Source organism: Rhynchophorus ferrugineus, unplaced genomic scaffold (assembly GCF_030347505.1).
Source record: "Rhynchophorus ferrugineus isolate W39M unplaced genomic scaffold, kcgeb_rfMv2 rfM1, whole genome shotgun sequence".
Taxonomy (NCBI): Eukaryota; Metazoa; Arthropoda; class Insecta; order Coleoptera; family Curculionidae; genus Rhynchophorus; species Rhynchophorus ferrugineus.
The window spans coordinates 46,625,637-46,645,885 of NW_027472580.1; positions in this window are offsets into that span (position 1 = coordinate 46,625,637).

Here is a 20,249-nt window from a genome sequence, read left to right on the forward strand (position 1 = left end):
AAAATAAAGTAAATGTCAAAATTTATGTGGTAACATTTCTATTTTTTAATGTTACAAATTTTGATAACGAGAGTTTACTTCTTCGTATGATAGATTATAGCTTCTTACCACCTGCTCTACATACTCCATCATTTTTCTAAATATAGAGACAGTAGTTTCTTTAACCGGCAACATAAGTGAGATCATTTAGATATAACATTTAGGTCGCTGCCTATTGAGTCGCGATACTTAATATAAAGGGTTCACTATATCAGCGTAACTTTTGGATTTTGTAAAAACTTAACTGAAGAAGCTGATATGTTGATTGAAATAACTAATAGTAGAATATTTGTTATGCTTGTAGGTTCATAATGGCGATTAATCTTTTAAAATTATAAATTAGGATTCTTCCTTCTTCCTCAGGCCACACTCGTACCAAGACTGCCGTGATTTGACGGCAGCTCAATATTTTTAGGTGTGGGGAGGGGATCTCCATATTTCTTGAAATATTCAAAGGAGGCCGCATCCCAACTGCTTACGGCTAATAAAGGGCATCTGCTCACATAATATATTCACGTTTCGTTCACAGTATCTTGTTATATGTCAAAACCAAAATAAAGTAAATGTCAAAATTTATGTGGTAACATTTCTATTTTTTAATGTTACAAATTTTGATAACGAGAGTTTACTTCTTCGTATGATAGATTATAGCTTCTTACCACCTGCTCTACATACTCCATCATTTTTCTAAATATAGAGACAGTAGTTTCTTTAACCGGCAACATAAGTGAGATCATTTAGATATAACATTTAGGTCGCTGCCTATTGAGTCGCGATACTTAATATAAAGGGTTCACTATATCAGCGTAACTTTTGGATTTTGTAAAAACTTAACTGAAGAAGCTGATATGTTGATTGAAATAACTAATAGTAGAATATTTGTTATGCTTGTAGGTTCATAATGGCGATTAATCTTTTAAAATTATAAATTAATCGAAATCGATCTTACCTTGTTTTCCTTAATTTCTGTTAGCTCATTTTCACTTTTCTTTTCGCTCCTCCTAGCCGATAATAACTTTTTATAGCTTTTTAAATATGTTAAGATAATTTTCAGATGTCCAAATTAATACTTGTAGTATTTTATCAATTAATTGATTACTGTCTTCGATAGCACTTATTTGACCATCACGAAATCACGATATGGCGTTGTTAGCTTGATAAACAGTTAATATGATAATTTTGGATTTGATATTTTATACCAATAGTGGGGTTCTTCCAAAGAAATTTTTATATTTTATAAAATAGCGTAAGTTTGAGTTTCATGGGATCCCGGACTATTATTGTTATCTCTAAGAAATTGAATTTTTAAGCTATACATAAGTTTCTATATTTGTCAAAAGAATAACATCGTCAGCTCATTTCGATGAAAGGTAATCCAAGTTTTCCTATTGCGTTACATCCGAAACCGACCCGATACTGTTCTTATCTTGTCAGCGTTTTGCTATCTATCGGCGATTATACGAAAGTAAATTGAAGCTTCAAGCAAAGTATAGACAGTGCAGTTTTGGGATTTATTTGTGTTATATACTAGCAGACCCCCCATAAGTTGTCATGTTTAAACGTTATTTTTTTGTCGAGTGATACGTACTCAAGTTTATCAATGATTTAATTTTTAATTGAATACACGTTTGAACTGCCAGTAACAAAAATTTCATCCCAGTTTAGATCGTAGGTAAATGCAATGAACAGATCTGGTTAACGGTGTACACGCACAAAGCATATCGTCTTGAATATATTTTTGTATATGACGCGGACTAGCGGTATATAATGATGGAAGAATATATGCTGTATCGATGTCAGTTCTCCCACCTACATTACTGATGATAGAATTAGTCAAATTACATACATTGTCGTTAAAACGAAGCTTCGTTTGATCAAACCTAATGTATCGTAATCGTTCGCTTTCAAGTTTCATGAATATAAGATTCTTCTTGTTAGCAACTTTCTTGTTGATTTCTGCGCCTGGACAATAAAAAGATAAATAACTTACAAATAAATTACTAAGAAAATACTTTTACAAAAATAAAACAGTTTGTATTTTGTATCTGTCACTGAATGTATTTGTTTAATGTTTAAATTATATCCATCTTCACCTATCCAAAATATTAAAGGATATTGCAAAGCGTCGTAAGAATGATGATTGTCTTGGATCATCTGCGCTGTGTTATCTCTGCCTTGTATATATATATATATATATATATTTCATTGTGTCCGCCATATGAAACTTTGTCCTATTCAATGAAAAGAACTTAGCTGTCCTTTTGTAATTCAATGGCAACAATCGATTGGTTATGATTTTCCAAAAACGGCCCCAAATTTACCAAAATGTTTCTCTACACTATCTGGTGACAGCGTGCATCATTTTTTACTTCTCGTCACCAATAAAGTAGATTTTCAAAACTTTTGAATCGGCTTCAGCATATCTTTCTCAGTTTGTTATTTTGTTTGTTAACGTTGGGTTTCTTTCTTTTCTTATTATATTTTCCCTCAACGTGAGAATCACTGGCGTGTGCACTGAACTTAGCTCCAAATTTTCTTCGACTTTTATATAGTTGGATGTTATGTTTCTTACTATGGAGAAATCTAACAGGTCTGGGGTTTTCTCTTAATCAGTCGGCCAATAAGTTGGTTTTCCAATTAACATATAACTACATCTTAGTTCAGCAGCTGCTTTATGCAGTTTCATTGCCTTTTGTTTTTATCATTCTGAATCCCCATCTTGTATTTTTTGAATTGAAATCACCTCCAATTATAAATTTTCCTCCGAAGTTGCTTAGGATATTCAAATAATTTTCCTTTTTTCGATTGTATCTTGGAGGACAATAAATTGCTGCTATTGTAACCTTGTATCTACTTGATTTAATAGTTACTGCTGTTACCTGATTTTCTGCTATATTGAACCCGTGTTCTTGATGGTGAGAAATGTTCTTTTTTATTATTATTGCACTTCGTCCTCTTGCGGTATCGGCTGGATGTATGGTATGATAAAATGTATATAATCTAAACTTAATAAAGGATTCTTTTGTTAAATGGGTTTCTGGAACAAATGGAAAATATCACGATGGCCACATTTGCTGATGATATTGCGATTACAGCTGTTGGAGACAATAGTGAAGAAGCCCCACGAAAATTACAACAGGAAAGTGAGAATATAAATAATTGGACACAAGCTTGGAATGTAGGAATTAATGAAAGTAAATCTGTACATGTGCAGTTCACCTATAAACAGACCGTACAAGCACCAATAACCTTAAATAATACTATCATTCCATATAGCAACAACGTTAAATATCTCTGAATGAATCTCGGTGCAAAACTTTGCTGGAAGGAAAGAAGAAAATTTCATATAAAGAAGAATAGAAAAGAACCGGAATTGAGATATAGGAAAATGAACTGGCTAATTGGAAGAAAATCACATTTGTCAGTACATAATAAATTGCTATTATATAAGCAAATATTGAAACCTATATGGACATACGGAGTTTAATTATGGGAATGTTCCGCAAAGAGTAACATAAATAAAATACAAATTTTTCAGAACAAAGGCCTGAGAGGTATTGTGGGTGCACCCAAATACTATAAGACTCTTTACCTACATCGAGACCTTCAGATACCCACAGTCAGTCAAGAAACCAAGAGAATTCCAAGGGGGTATGAGGAAGGACTTCATTCTCATGAGAATATTGAAATGTTGCAGCTTTTGGATACCACCAGAACAGGACACAGACTCAAAAGAATCAAAACAACTGATCTTATTGTGTAGTTAAGTGCATATATTAAAAAATACAGCAGTGACACCTACAAACTTTATTTCACCAGAGACTGAGATAGGGCCGATGGGGCCTCCTAGTTATATGCCTAGTTTTAAGTTATCATAAACACAAATTGTAGGTTAGATGGAAACGACTAGTAACAATGTATTAATTGTGTGTATTAATATAATAAATTGGTTATGATTTTCCAAAAACGTCCCCAAATTTGCCACAATTTTTTTCTACTCTATGCGGTCGACGTAGTCGTCTAGACAGCGTGCGTCATTTTTTACTTCTCGTAACCGATAAAGTAGATTTTCAAAACTTTTGGATCGGTACCAGGCATTGAAAATAAAGAACCAGATTAATGGTCCCTGACTATGAATCTTAAAGTTTGATGACGTTTGATGTTTGTTCACAATTGACCATCTAAACCATTCAGAACGATTTTTGTTGCTACATATGATGTCACTGGAAACAAGAACTGAATTTATGAGTTTTACGCGAAACAAGTTTCTATAGAGATAAGTTAATAGTGTTTTCTTTATTGTGTTTTCGGTTCTGGTGGCTTATTTAATAACTGAAGTGATACTTTTCCTGATACGTAGCAAATACCGGCGGATTCACCTTTGTACTCTTTTAGTCAACATTTTTTACTTTTTTTATATTGCCGATCAAGTTTTGTATATGTTTCAAATAGTCTATTCGGCGTTATATTGGAACGCGACACGCCTCTCGTTACAACCTATTAGCTCGAGAGCCTCTATTGTATTGCTCTGATTTTCATTGTTGACATGTGTATACAACTTGGTTTCATAAATTTACATTTTCAAATGTTCTTTTTCGTTCTATTTATCTCAATATTATAAACTATTTCTGAATTATGAGTAGGCCGACCAGAATCTCCTATTCGTACTCATGGAATATTGTATGGAATGTATTGCGTATCTATATTTGTACATTTTCTAAGCTAAATGATGCTCTTGCTACTACTCAAGAACAAATACTTGAAACGACCGTCGCTCCAAAGGTTCAATGATATTTTAGTGACCCACCAGTTCGACAGATTATCCGATAAATGTATAATCTCAATATTAATCTAATCTCAGCAGGACAAGACACATACATCAAGAGAGCTTTCTGTATCGGGTGAGTCCTTAAAGGTTTATTTTACATCGAACTTTTGAAAGTGTATCAAATGGTGATACTAAAATACTACGGTTAAGAGTTGAATATAGTGAGCAAAGAACTTGACCAACATATTTATTTTTTAGAGAGGAATGCAAAAAATCCATATTACTGCCTAACAACGTTGTATCTCATAAGAATGAATAATCTAGTATGTGTACTAAACTTTGATTTTTCCAGTTCTTGTAAATTGTATGCATATTTTAAGAATATATTAAACTAACCATTTATATTTAAGCTAAAATCTGGATGTTTATTGGTATCAAACCCATATATTATAATATATGAAAAGTAGTATTTAGAAATTCTTATCTAAATATAAACTTTTATAAATTTCATTATAAGATAAATGAAAATGAAATAATATATACGACAACAAATATAATTTATTTATCCTTTTATTAACATTACATTATAAAACAATAGGTACGACAACAAATATAATTTTTTATCCTTTTATAAACATTACATTACAAAATGTACTTTCCGATGTACTAAATATGCCAAGAAGTCTATTGGATTGGAGCCTGTAAGTTTATTTCATATTTCAAGGTCATAAAAAAGCACATTAATTTCGACTTAAATTGGTGGACTGGAAATTGGTTAGTTTTTATTAAGGATTTTTGATATTAAATATAACTATTAAATAATTTAATCATACATCCACTAATAAATAATAACAGGTCAATTGAAAAGTCCCCGGCCTGAGACATAGATGGCGCTACTAGAATTAAATCCATACGTGTATTAGTTAGCTCAACAAATCATTAACACTCAAAAGATGCGTGTATAAATTTGACTGATGTCGGATCATTAGTTTGTGAATAAAAAGGAATTTCGCGTGTAGATAAAATATTGCTTTTTGAAGGAAAAAAATACTGTTGAAGCATAAACTTGGCTTGATGTCGAGTTTCCGGACACTGCCCCAGGAAAATCAACCATCAAGGATTGCTATGCGGAGTTTACACGTGGTGAAATGAGCACCGAAGACGGTGAACGCAGTGGACGCCCAGAAGAGGTTGTTATCGACGAAACCATTAAAAAATCCACAAAGTGATTTTGAATGACCGTAAATTGAAACTGAATGAAATGGCAGGCACCCTAGATATATCAACTGAACGTGTACATCATAACATTCAGGAATATTTGGATATGAGAAAGCTCTGTGTAAAGTGGGTGCCGCGCGAACTCACTTTTGATCAAAAACAACGACGAGTTGATGATTCGGAGTAGTGTTTGAAGATGATCAAGCGTAATAAAAACGAATTTTTGCATCGATATGTGACATTGGATGAAACATTGCTCCATCATTTCACTCCGATATCCAATCGACAGCCATCCGAGTGGACTGCACACGATGAACCCGCTTCAAAGCCTGGGAAAACGCAGCAGTCGTCTGGCAGGGTTATGGCGTCTGTATTTTGGGATTCGCATGGAATAATTTTCACTGACTACTTTGAAAAGGAAGAACCATCAACAGTCACTATTACATAATGTTATTGGACCGTTTAAACAACAAAATCGCCTTAAAACGGCTGCATTTGAAGCAAAAGAAAGTTCTGCTTCAATAAGACAATGCATCGTGGCACAAGTCGGTGAAAACGATGGCAAAAATCCATTAATTGGGTTTCGAATTGCTTCCTCTTCCACCGTATTCTCCAGATCTGGCCCCAACGACTATTTCCTGTTCTCAGACTCAAAAGAATGCTCACTGGGACGAAATTTTTGTCGAATGAAGAGGTGAACGACGAAACTGAGGCCTATTTTGAAGCAAAGGATAAATCGTACTACAAAAAGTGTATCGAAAATTTGGAGGGTCGCTATAATTAGTGTATCACTCTTGAAATGGTTTTAAATTTGTTATTAAATCAAAGTAATTTTGTGAAATCAGACAAAGAATAACTATTTCATTTAAACCATTAACCAGGGTGAAGTTATAGTAAAGAAAGGTATTTTAAAATGTACTCTTTACGACTTACTTTTAGTCAGTTAAAGTTAATTAATATACTTCATATCAATGGAGTTTATTTTCTCTTAGTAAATCCTTTGTATTCCTGATGGGCGTGCAGTGTAGTGTTTCTTAAGGTAAGATATGGAAATACCGTTGAAAATATTAAAAAAAGATATATATATATTTTATTATTTGCCATTTTTTCTTTTAAAATATAAATCAGGGTCGTAAAAAAGACGTTTATTTCCAATATAATGATCCGTTATTCCAAGCAAATCCCCAAACGTTATTAAAGATATTTAATGTATCCAGCTTTTGCGTTATTTATTTTCGTCTTATTAAATTATTCTGGCCGTTTCCCTCTAAGCCTCCACCCTGGCGACCAGCTGTTTTGCCTGTTCCGAATTGCATATATATCATAAAAATATGTTTCATTACGCCATAGAGTATGCTATAAACGCTGGTTTTTATCTCGGGTTTTTTATCGATATTTTTTTCTGGTGCTTTAGAAATGCGAGGAATAAGCTGTAGTATTTGATTATCGAAAGTTTTATTTTCGCAATGGCCGTAATACTAATCCTTGGTAGATGCTTGTTTTGCCTAAATAATAGACACAATACTGTCGTTTCGTAAATATTTTTTGAACTGTTAATTCCTTTTATCCTAAAATAAGTTTGCTCGTTTATTAGTTCTCAGATCTGAAAAAAGTTCTCATATTATATTTATAATGTTTTGTTTTGAGTCTTAAGTTTAGGCTAATTTCTTGAAATCTTGAAATCTAATTGAACCGATTCGGCCAAATGCAAAGGAGGGTACGTTAGAAACAAGAGAAAAATGAGGTCACGATGTAAATTACCTTCTTTAACTTAGGGATATGATAAGTTGATTAATTTTTTGATATGGGTGCATACAGTGAATCTCACTTTGGCGCATCACAAACGCTGCATATAAAAGAATATTTTTAAAAATCAGTAATCGGTCGAATCAGGAAATTAACGAAAATAAACAGAATTGATTTGGCTGGCTTGATTAGTTCAGTGGTCAAGGAGTCGTGACCGTGGTTCAGAGTCTATACTAAGCAGTAAATCCAGTCCCTAGTTGAGGAAAAGGATACAGAACAAAATAATAAATTAATTGTTTATTGAATTGTTAATAACAAATTATTAACAATAAATAATTTATTATTAATAATAAAGTTAATCATAAATTATAAATTATTATTAACAATTGAATCTTAAAAATAATGAGGTTTCAATTAGATTATTGAATAAAAAGCAATAAAAAATAATTATCATGATGGTCTACATGGTATACCATCATGAGTGAGACTGATGAATGTCCCGGCGTGTTTCAAGATATGCTAAAATGAATAATTATCCTTAAAAATCCTGACAAACCGGAAGTTAATTGTTAGAAGCTTATCTCGCTGCTACCTGCGATATCTAAATTATTAAAGAAACTTTTATTAAAATGCCGTAAATCGGAGACATCACTTTAGACAAAAGCTGAGTGGATCAAACTTAAAATAGACCAACTGTACTGGTTAGTTGGAGTATAATTACAGAGAACTGGAGAATTAACTTTATAGGAAATTTTGGGGAAATGTTTCGTGACGTCCAACATCTAAATGTCCCTGCTTTTAACTTATTACTTGCTTTAATCGCTATGCTAAGAGCCGCGACGTGATCCGATTGGCTCTTAGCATAGAAGAAGTATTTGGCTGTCTTTAAAAAAATGGCTGATAATGTTAAAAAATCCAAACTGACTGGATTAAGTATTAAAGAAATTTGTGATCGTTAGAGCATGTTTTGTTGTAAGTCGAGGTAAGTTTATTCATATTATAAATCATATAAAATATCAAATATTTATAACCCCTTTCTATAGAAGTTACGCAGCGATATACTTTTATTTTGGATCAATTATTTGATAGTTCAACAACCACTATTAGCTACTGAATGCAAACCCTTTAAGATATGATTAATCGAAGTTCAATACACTAGGAACTTTGATGCAAAGCCATTCAGGACTTAAATAGTGTTTATTTCCCAAATAAGAACACATTTGTTAAAGTGTCGTCCATTAGAAATTTAATAACTAACTTGAAACCCCCATTGCTTTAAAAAAAATTGTATAATTATCCGAATAAATATACTATCTTAAGACAACTTAACCAAGATAGATTGAAATTTTTTGAATCAATTAGAGCTCCAGGATTCAGGAATATAGATCTTTTGGCTAGTATCTTTAAGAAATCATCTGAAGTCCTGTCCCAGGTATTTGGAACGTGGCGGAAATTATAATGATCCCAAAACCTGGAAAGTCACCAAAACGAAATAAAATCCTATAGATCTATATCACTGTTGCCAGTAATATCTAGGATTTTTGAAGAACTGCTGTTGAAAAGGATAAAACCGATCATAGAGAGATAAAACCTAATAACAACACACCAGCTTGGGTTTATTAACAAGCATTCAACAATTGACCAGGTCCACAGAATAACAGATGTTATTGAAAAAGCCTACGAAATTAAAAAAGTATGCTCAGCCATATTCTTAGATGTAGCACAAACCTTCGATAAGGTTTAACTTGAAGGCCTATACATGTGGTGATACCGCGATTATAGCTGTTAAAGACCATAGTGAAGAAGCCATACGAAAATTATAACAAGAATGTAACATTATAAATAATTGGACACAATAATCGGACCGTACAAGAACCAATAACATTAAATAGTACTATCATTCCATAGCAACAATGCTAAATATCTCGGAATGATTCTTGATGTAAAACTTCATTGGAAGGAACATATAAAGAAGAAAAGAAAAGAAGTGGAATTAAAATATAGGAAAATGTACTGGCGAATTGGAAGAAAATCACAATAATCAGTACATAATAAATTGCTATTATATAAGCAAATACTGAAACCTATATGGACATACGGAGTTCAATTATGGGGATATTCTGCGAAGAGTAACGTTAACAAAATACAAATTTTTCAGAGCAATGTCCTGAGAAGTATTGTGTGCGCACCCAAAGACTACAGGACTGATTACCTACATCGAGACCTTCAGATACCCACAGTCAGTCAAGAAATCAAGAGAATTGCAAGGGAGTATGTGGAAAAACTCCACTCTTATGAGAATATTGAAGTATTGCAAATTTTGGATACCACCAAAGAAGAACATGGACTCAAAAGTATCAAACCATCTGATACTGTGTAGTGTTGTGTAGTGAGGTGCATATAATAAAAAATACAGTAGTGCCATGTATAGAGATTATTTCACCAGAGACTTAGATAGAGCCAATGGGTCCTCCTAGTTATATACCTAGATTTAAGTTATCATAAAGACAAATTGTAGGTTAGTCGGAAACGACTAGTAACAACGTAATTATTAAATTGTAATAAAAGAATCTGAAGTGCTCATCATCAGTACATTCAATACGAACGGGGAATGTATTACCAGGAGTTCAGAAATTTCAATTTTCAATTCCAGATGTTCCTATACGAACAAACGAGTCAAGGCAATATCTCATGCCACATAAAAATATTGTATTAGTCTGTCAGTAGATTATTGAGCTATCTCTTTTATCTTATTCCACGATATTGTCACGTCGATAATGTATATAATATATTTGTTTGTCAAATGGCTTTAAAAAATGTAAATTTGAGATATTTTAATTGTACAGTACAAAATGATCTTCCAGATCGAATGTTAAAAATAATAAGGTAGCCATATACTTTCGGAAATAACAGGTAAAGGGGATTTTAATAAGGAAAGGCTCAAAGTTTGCTTTCAGTATATGGAAATAAAAAGAGAGAACTCTAATAGATCGCATTAAATTGATAGCACTAATCATATATAAAAAAGGAAAAAGACAGAAAAGTTTTAGTTATTTATTTATTTATTTTTACAGCCTATATTTATTTCATTTATTTAATTTTATATTTACAATATTCCCTATATATATTGAGTATTCTCTCTATTACTCTATGAGTATAATCCCTACTTGATCTAAGATCAAATAATTTTGATTCATTGACTTCAATAGCTTTAAAATATACGTTCTTCATCTGTACTGGTGGTTTAATAGCAAGAAAAAACAACTCAAACATGGGATATATAACAGAAGCGAGAAATATCCTTATAATTTTTAACATATCTTGTATTCCTCTCCTACAGTTCAATAAAGGTTGTCAAGCTTTTCATAATTACATAAATAAATAAATTATGGTTTTATACATTAAGGCTGTATTTTCTATAGCAAATGTTTTCTTGTTAAAATTAAATATTACGAATTAATTACGCTAATGATACCAGATATATATTAGCGCTAGCGAGTGATGTTTGCTTTAGTTAGAGGAGAAAATACGACTATTTTGAATAGAGTATCGATTTTTCGGTAAATATTTAGTTGAACATATTTTACCAGCCTGAAAACGCATTAGAGAAATTATTTGTGTAGCTGATTAAATCGTCACAAAAATAAGTTCCTTTTTAAAGAGAAATTTTAGCTGTATATTTTTATTGATATATGTTTAAGTTTTGAATTATGGAGGGATGAACTTTTATGTAATATAAAGGTTGGTGAAAATTTTCTAGACATCACCAAGCTTGATGTAAAGCGCTTATTTTTAAAGCACTAAATCTACGGTTTCGGCGTGGGTTAACCAATCCTTTCTAGAATGAAGTGTTAAAATGCCTTGAACAGAAATGCATTTTGCATTCGGACATCCTCAAATCCAGGAGTCAGACAAGATCCATCCTCAATCGATACTCATATGTTATATCTCTTGCCATCAAGAATAAGTGGAGATTAAGGCATGGCAGTACGTTTGTGTAGGTGATTGCTTCGAAGTGTGATCTTCTATAGAGAAGAGTGTAAATGAAAATACCCGATTGTCGTAGACTTGTTAGACAAGAGAAACTTACGTGATGTTGCCACATCTCTTATCCAACGACTAAACAAAAACTTATATGTTAATTGCAATCCCTTTGTACCGTCATCTGCTTATATACCAGTAAGATGGTTGGGTTTGCGAGCAATATAATTTAGGTCCCATTGTCAAATATCTTCTGAAACCATCCGATCAGGTTTTAATCTCACATAACCCGGAGACCTATTTTACCTACACTTATTATTATAAAAATTTTGCTATTCTTTTTTTCGTAGATTCTCTGTAAAAAACGATAACACTTTTAATTTAAATTTTTTTACATGCCTTAAACTTTCATGAAATGTACGGAAACAAATTATTGAAATAAAAGAAAAAAAAGCTTTTCCCGCAATAGATTATTTAAAAATTCATCGATGGACAGTAAACTTTAAATGGAGTTTTTAAATTAATAATCGTATTTTCAGATGGAAATTGACGGTAAAAGATTTCGACCCTGGAGAATTCTAATATTGTATAATCTGGCAGGAAGTGGGATAGTAGTTTATAAAAGGGGAAACTTGTTTATAATGTAGAACACGATCGACCGAATGGAAAGTTTGTCAGTATCCTTCGAGAGGCGACCTTATGCCTTATGTATTAATTTAAATATATATGTTCTGTAGATTTCTAATAAGCGTTTTGCGTTTGTAGTGCTATTGCTTAGTTTACTTCTGATATATTTCATTTGCGAATATATCGACATATTTTGCATCTATGAAAGAAAAAACTGAATCTTGAAAAATGTTAAATAGATTTCCCTAAAGCAATATTCATGAAAAAATAAACCTTCGTATTTTTTTACGAAACATTGCGGACATACGTAAACATTTCAGTACTGATTTAGGAAAATTAGGAAAGAGAAATTGTGGGACAATAATGAGGTAGAAGTAAAGTTATGCATTATTTGCTTGTTGTAATGGTGTGAGTTTATCTTATAACTGGTTTAGTTAATCAACAACCAATGCTCTTATACAATAATATCGGCTCTCAAGATTTAACCTCTTGAATCTGTGAAAAATGTCTGGACCTAGTGGGTTAATAGTCTCTGGATAGTATATTTTGATTTTCTTTTCACTGTAAAGGTACGTTTATAGTCCTTAAAGTCATTATTTGATATGTAGGAGATAATTCGGGTAATATCGCATTACATAGTGCATTACGTAGTACCTTATTTTGAGGCTTAAATATTTTTATATCGCTGCCCTTAGTGCAGCCCATTAGATTTAATATTTCCAGCATATTCATTTGTTATTTAAAAGCCGTATATTTAAAGTCATATATTTAAAAAACTTATAGTAGTTTACTAGTATGGTATCTAGTAGTTTATTCTGATATTCTTCGGCAACAATTTCAGAAGGTTTCAGAGACAAACATAAATAGATTTCATGGATATACTTGTGCGCTCGACTATCATATCATACTGATTACAACTCCATTCTGGTTACCAATTTTCAGATCATGATTTGATTGGTAAACGGTTTCGAAATGCTGAAAAAGTGCAAAATTACCATCGCTTTTAGATATATCGTATCACTATGTTCGTGGAATAATGTGAAATAAAAACATATATAGAAAACGAAAAAAAATATCTTGATTGATATACATGGTTCCAGTTTTAATCAATAAATGTTTTTTTAGTGAAGAAATGATAACAACACATCCAAGCATTTAATACTACAAGCCAAATCTGGTAAAGGAGTACAAGTAGTAGTAGAGTTTTCAATATAATTCTTTTCAGTATATCCTAAAACTCAATTAGGCCAACATAACATATTTATCAAATAAACATTTTTAAGCAAAATTGAAACCGCATATAAAAACTTTGCTATATTCGCATTGATTTAATTTAACACACTATGATCTTTTTGGAGGTTTCAGATAAGGGATTTTATTTTTAAAATATGGGTTTAACTTCATGAACTTCAATGAACAATTTTCAACTGTATAGTATATAATACAACTATATACTGTATAGGAGCAAATAGCATTCTTCGATTTGGGGTATACATAAAAATGAATTGCTGTTGGATAGTCTTGCCAAAAACTAGAGAACGGTTGATTCGATTTGGCTAATTTGAGTTTTCAAAAAATGTCCAGAATAATGTGCAGTTAAGGTACGTATTTAGAAAATATGAAATAACTGTAGGGAAAACAGTATACAGTATATCAATGTCACTGCCATCAATGGTTTAACTGTCACAAGGGATAGATTTTTGTTGGTCAAATATTTTCATAGAGTAATATATAGAGTGTTATGATGTAAGGGTTAATCCATCTCTTTTAACGATTATCATTGTCATCATCTGTTATTAAAATTAACAATACCATCCACTATCAGTACTTGTGTGTACCATAGAGTAATATGTAGAGTGTTAACTTAATACAAATAATTTCATAATTGTTTTGCGTTGTCTCAGCAGGAAGGCGCGGAGAACGTCATTTAGCTGAATTTCATTGGTTAGTTAAATTACCATTAATTGCACCAGTAATGAAAATATTTTATTAGGATAGCATTTCATTGGTCGACGATTTGATATGCCTCACATTACTAACCTCTGACTACAAATTCTACTGATCAGTTAAATTTCAAATAAATCCAAAATGTCATTTTTCAAAACCATCTATTAATATAAAATTCTAAAGAAATACAAATGTTATAGAATATCAAAAAATTAAAATATAAGTCTATAATATAAATAAAAACAAACGAAATATAAATATATAAATAAAAAATTATTAAATGTTGATATATAAATGGCTGCAATCTAATTGAAAACATAACATATCTCGTTGTAAATATAATCGAAATTATCTATAACGCTTTTTCTCTTTTTCATATTTCTTTAGTGCGATTAATTCAAATAAGATGTATTAAAGTTTCTATCTCTTTGTTCTCCCATACTCAAACCAGAGCAGTACCGCTGCAAGTCTGTCTGTTAATATTTTACTTACTTGTTTAACACAAAAATGTATTGCGGCAAGTTATAATTATTTTACAATGTTTTTGTGAAAATTATGGTACAGATAATTAAAATAGTTAAATCATATGATATACATCAGTATGGAGAAAACATACAAAAAAAATGATACTATAAAGAACAAAAAAGTAAAATGTACGATATATATAATTGCTGTTGTGTTTTTATTATAGTAAGATAGAGGAGTTAAAAAGACAGCTCAAGCATGTATTAACAATATAATAAATCAACCATGATAATCTCCTGTCTATAAAATCAAGCTTATCTTGTTGGTCTAATTGTATTATATTATTTTGGATTAATGTATTTTATTAACATCCTTGTTTAAAAGGCTATCTCGGTTAAGGAGCCTTAAGTCAAAATATTAATTACAAGTATTTTAACCAATATAAATTTGCTTCAAGTAAATGAACCCCTTGAAAATAATTATGTTTAGATTGATGGCACTTTACAAAAAAACTTTTTAAAGGACAGCAAAAACTTTTCAAGTAATAAAATCACATTTACCTTCAATGTAATTTTATTATTGGCTCATTTGGGCATATTTTGGTTTTAAAGTGTAGGTAATATTTTCATATTTTCGTCAGTTGTATTCCTGTAAATAATAATATATATATGAACATAAATACTTTATATAAATAGTTGTATATGTAACAGGTAAAATGTTAAGTCACACGCACAGATCCTTAATTTTGCTAATTTGGGATTTTTCTTCCAATGAAAACTGGTTTTTTACTTCCGCACATACACCGGATACCCTATACTTTTGAGAATGAAGATACATTATAATGAAACAATAGTGATTTTATTTGAGACACAGAAATGCTGATCGTACTTTATGTCAGACATACATCAATGGCGTCGTAAACAAACTGAAACAATTGGGTTAGAGAAATGAGCCAATCAAATGCATTGTAGGCCAATTCAAATGAACCGATCATGGTCGATGAAACGTGGTCACAGAGTCAGCTTTGGTCGGACCATGCAAAACATTTCCTCGGTTTCGCCTATATAAGTGAAACCTTTATCTATACTCGGACCAGTATTATCAAATCGTCATTAGAATATATAATGTATTAAACATTGAATATAATTTCTTGGCAGTGACCCTTTAATACTTTTCCAGGATATTTTGTACAAATGTGGCAATTTTTTTATAGGTATATAGATTCCATAATGTGAAAATCAAGTGGAAAAATATAACATATACATCAAATATGGTATAACAATGTGCTGACTGTAATTTCGAATCGTATTCTTATTGCGGTCGAGTAAACCTTTACTAATAATAGCGTTGTAATATGTGCTGACTGCTTGTAGTAAACTATATCTTGTAAATATATTTTACATTTGTTATTATTTAGTCACAAATTCAGCACGTGAGAATTTTCTTTGACTGACTTAGGTCAAGAGAAACTCAATCAAATGCGCGACAAGCTATCTCACGCGCTAACCGCACTGATCACCAGCGAGAGAAATAAAGCGATAATAGACGTTGTGGTATATGACAATAGCGTTGGAAAGTGGCTGGAAATTAATGGATAACAGATCGTAAGATGCACATCAAACATAACAACAAGCATGACATAATGAAATTGGTCACAAAGGAAATAACAAAAGCAATTGGCATCTAATTCAGAGACGATCAGCATTCCACTATAATTCAGAAATAAATGATAGTGGTTTTTCAATATTTTAATATTGAAATGTGTATTGTTATGTTACATTTCCAATTTCCACAATTAATCTCACCATCAGATCCATTACGTTAATTATTTTTTGAGATGGAAAATGATTCTAACTTGTTCTTGACCAACCACTAATAATATATTAGTTGTTTTCAAATAACGTCGTTTGACACAACACATAATGTAGATGAAAATGTCATGTTCATTTTCAAAATGTTATACCGCGAAAGATATTTGGCAACATCTGAACTGGTATCAGAAATAAGTTAATAAAATCTTAATTGTGGATTTTAGGATACATTCATAATTTACTAAGAGCGTTCTTACCATTACCAAACGCAGATCATCAATTCAAACAAGTTGATTTTATGGACAATCCAGGTTCGAATATTTTGCTCATAATCCGACACTGAAGAAAACTATTGTCCAACGACTATAAAAGTGTTATTAAAACAACGATTAGCCAAAAAGCTGATAATAGTATTGGATCGGATGCCATCTGACCGAAATAATATCGTGAGGCCTGATACGCCCATCAGGCTTGACAAAACACCAAACACGAACACAAAACACGCGATAAGGTTTAATTCCGAATCGACGAAGTAACTAAGTTATTGTTGGAGAAACTTTTCAGGTTAGATGTAGGTGTCACCATATTAATTGGGCTCAACAATTGCCTCCCTTTTTGAAGAAAGCGGGGGCACCTGGAAGCGTCAAATTTTGCGAAGAATTTTGAGCCTAATATTTTTATGTAATATGCTCTATAAATAAATATATTCTAATAAAACAAAAACGGTCCAAATCAAGCAACCTAGCGTGAGATCGTGACACCAAATATATAAACAAGCCAGGTGGGTAGCTGTGTGGACTAAGTGTTTAGCTTACTAACAATAACGTAATACAATCGAATCTCGCTGGGGATAAAGGTTTTTTTAAGTTCATAAAATAAAATAAAGGAGAGTGTTCGTTGAAGTTAAGGAAATGTTTGTTTTTTTACATTTGAAACGAGTTATTTAATTTTAAGCAGTGTTTTGTATTACTTTCGATTACTTCTGTATCGTTAGAATTATTAAAGAGTTATGGCAAGTTTGGATAAAAACGATTAAGAATATTATGGTTACGTAAAGTTATATTTTACATTTTTTACACAGAAAATAATTTAATGTGTCCGCTTTATTGGAAGATATATACATATGTAAAAAAACCGTCATATGTGAAAATGTCATCCCAACATATCTGTGGTATTTATTCGAGAATAACAAAAATTGACTGCTTCCTTTGCTTACACGATATTTAGACTTTCGAAATCACTATATTGATTTAATTTGATGTCTGGTGAAGAAAAAGAATAAAGGAAAAGTTGTTCTTGCTTAAGGACTCTTATTAATTGATATGGTTCTGGAGACACAGAATATCTTAAAGATAATTCTAAAGGCTGTTAAGATGTTTCTGTAAGTTTTAGTGGTATTGACCTCTGATTAATTTCAGGTTTCATTAGTAAATGCATTTGCTAACAAAACATTTATCGAATAATGTAGGTAATTAGTAAATTAATTTGTGCATCAAGAGTTAAAATGAATATTGCATAGTATATTAAAAGTTATAAAATAATTTCATATAATTTCACTTGGAACACAAGACAAAGTAGAAAGCAATTGATAAATGAAAGCCATAGAAGACAAACCAAAGATGAGCTTTCTGCAAGGGCGAGATCGAAGAGTGAATTAAATAAGCAAAGAACAATACAATTTTGTGTATTTATTAATTTTCAATATATATTTTAGGTAAACAATATGGATGAAAAACATATTATATAAACATAATTTACATAAAACTACATAATTTGCATAGATGGTTGACATGAAAGTAACAGTAAATTTGTAAACATTTTAAAATATTGATAAATATTAAGGCATTTAACGATAAATTCATTAATATTTGTGAATATATAACATTTTATTCTTGGAACTTTCTATCAATTATTTTAATTATTTGCCTAAGGTTTATAAACCTAAGGTTTGAATTTTATACTTTATTTAATGATTGTAAATACATGACTTCAATATACATTTTTAAACTATAAAAAATAAATTACATAATTTTGTTCGTTATTGTTTTTATATACATGTTAAAGACAAATATCAATTTCAAAATTTCTTTATTCAAATATTCTCTATTTTATATATATTTAATATATATACACGTATAACCGCATTTATTATTCCTTACTTATATTTATAACAGAAAAGTAAACAAATATTATGTAACATACATTTATATTTGATGCACTGAAGTTGTTACAATCTTGAACATAATTTACGATACTTGTTATAATGTTCAGTGGTGTAGCAATTTACCCTTATTAATACTTTGATGATTATTGAAACTTACTGGAAATTAGATTTAATTAAATGTCATTTCAAAAGGCTTAGTGAGTATTAACTCTTGAGATGGTTTGCATGTATTTTAATATGTTTTAATGTGCAAATATTATTTTAATTAATGTGATATATCAAATACATTTCAGATCTTATATTGAAAATACCATGAAAACAAGTTTTAGTAACATATCATTTTTAAATTAGTCCCTTGACTTGACCTTATGGGAGAAATATAATTAGTTTAATAAATTGTGGACGAATTTTGTCTATAGGATCATCACTAATCTATGTAATTACGGGCAATTTTTTTAAAATAAAAAATAAAAATATTAAGTACAGTAAATAGAATAGTTACATAAGAAGATGAAAATAACTCAACGATGCTTAAACGTTTTTGTCGTAAATACCTTTTGTATCCGAATGTTATAAATACGTCTGATACATTCGGTTAAAACTTGCGGTATTTCAAATTAATCAAGATGTGGCCTGAAGACGATGAGGTCTGAAACATTCGACTTTTAATGCGTCCCATTCCATCAGAACGACGTAAATATCAGTGCCTGAGGATGCGGAATAATCGGGTGGGAAGACGGGCGCGGGAAAATGGAAAATGTATTTCATACATTTTAAAAGGACCGAATGAATTGTGATCAGACGTCTGCCGAAGTGTTGTTTCCAGTTGGCGATAGTTCGAATGAAAACAGGACCGGAGATCTCGATAAAAATTTTCCAGCTTCTGGAAACCGTCGCGTTTTTTTTTCGTCTTTTACTAGGAAAACATTTCAATAGAGGTTATACTTTTTATATTACGCTGCAGTGCTGTCGTTATTAAAATTATTGTCAATTTCATCGCCGCATTCACATTGGTTTTGCTTCGAATGTCATTTTACGAGATATTTTGAATATTCTAAATACTCAGACGAAATATTCCCTCTGAAATATTCTTAACGAAATATTGTGTAATTAAAATTTTTAATTAATAAAAAAATAAAACGACTGTAATAGGTCAAGAAGCATAGTCTCTGATTGATGAATTAATTCAAAGTAATTTTACCATATTACCGATTTGGTAGCTGCAATCGTTAAGGAGACAGGACGAACCTCCTACTAGCAATAGCCATCGTGTTCTAATGCCGCAGGGCATGGATGTACTTTTTGATTATGATTGTAAATATCTGTATCTAAAATTTGAAAAGAGATTATCCTAGTCATGTAGTGATGCTGGGTAAAACCATGTATCTTCTGGGAAGATCTCTAAGTTGGTCACTGGCCAATCGGTCGTTTTCATGCCGAATAACATGATTTGCTGCTCGTTTTAGGCAATAAGTTCTTACCT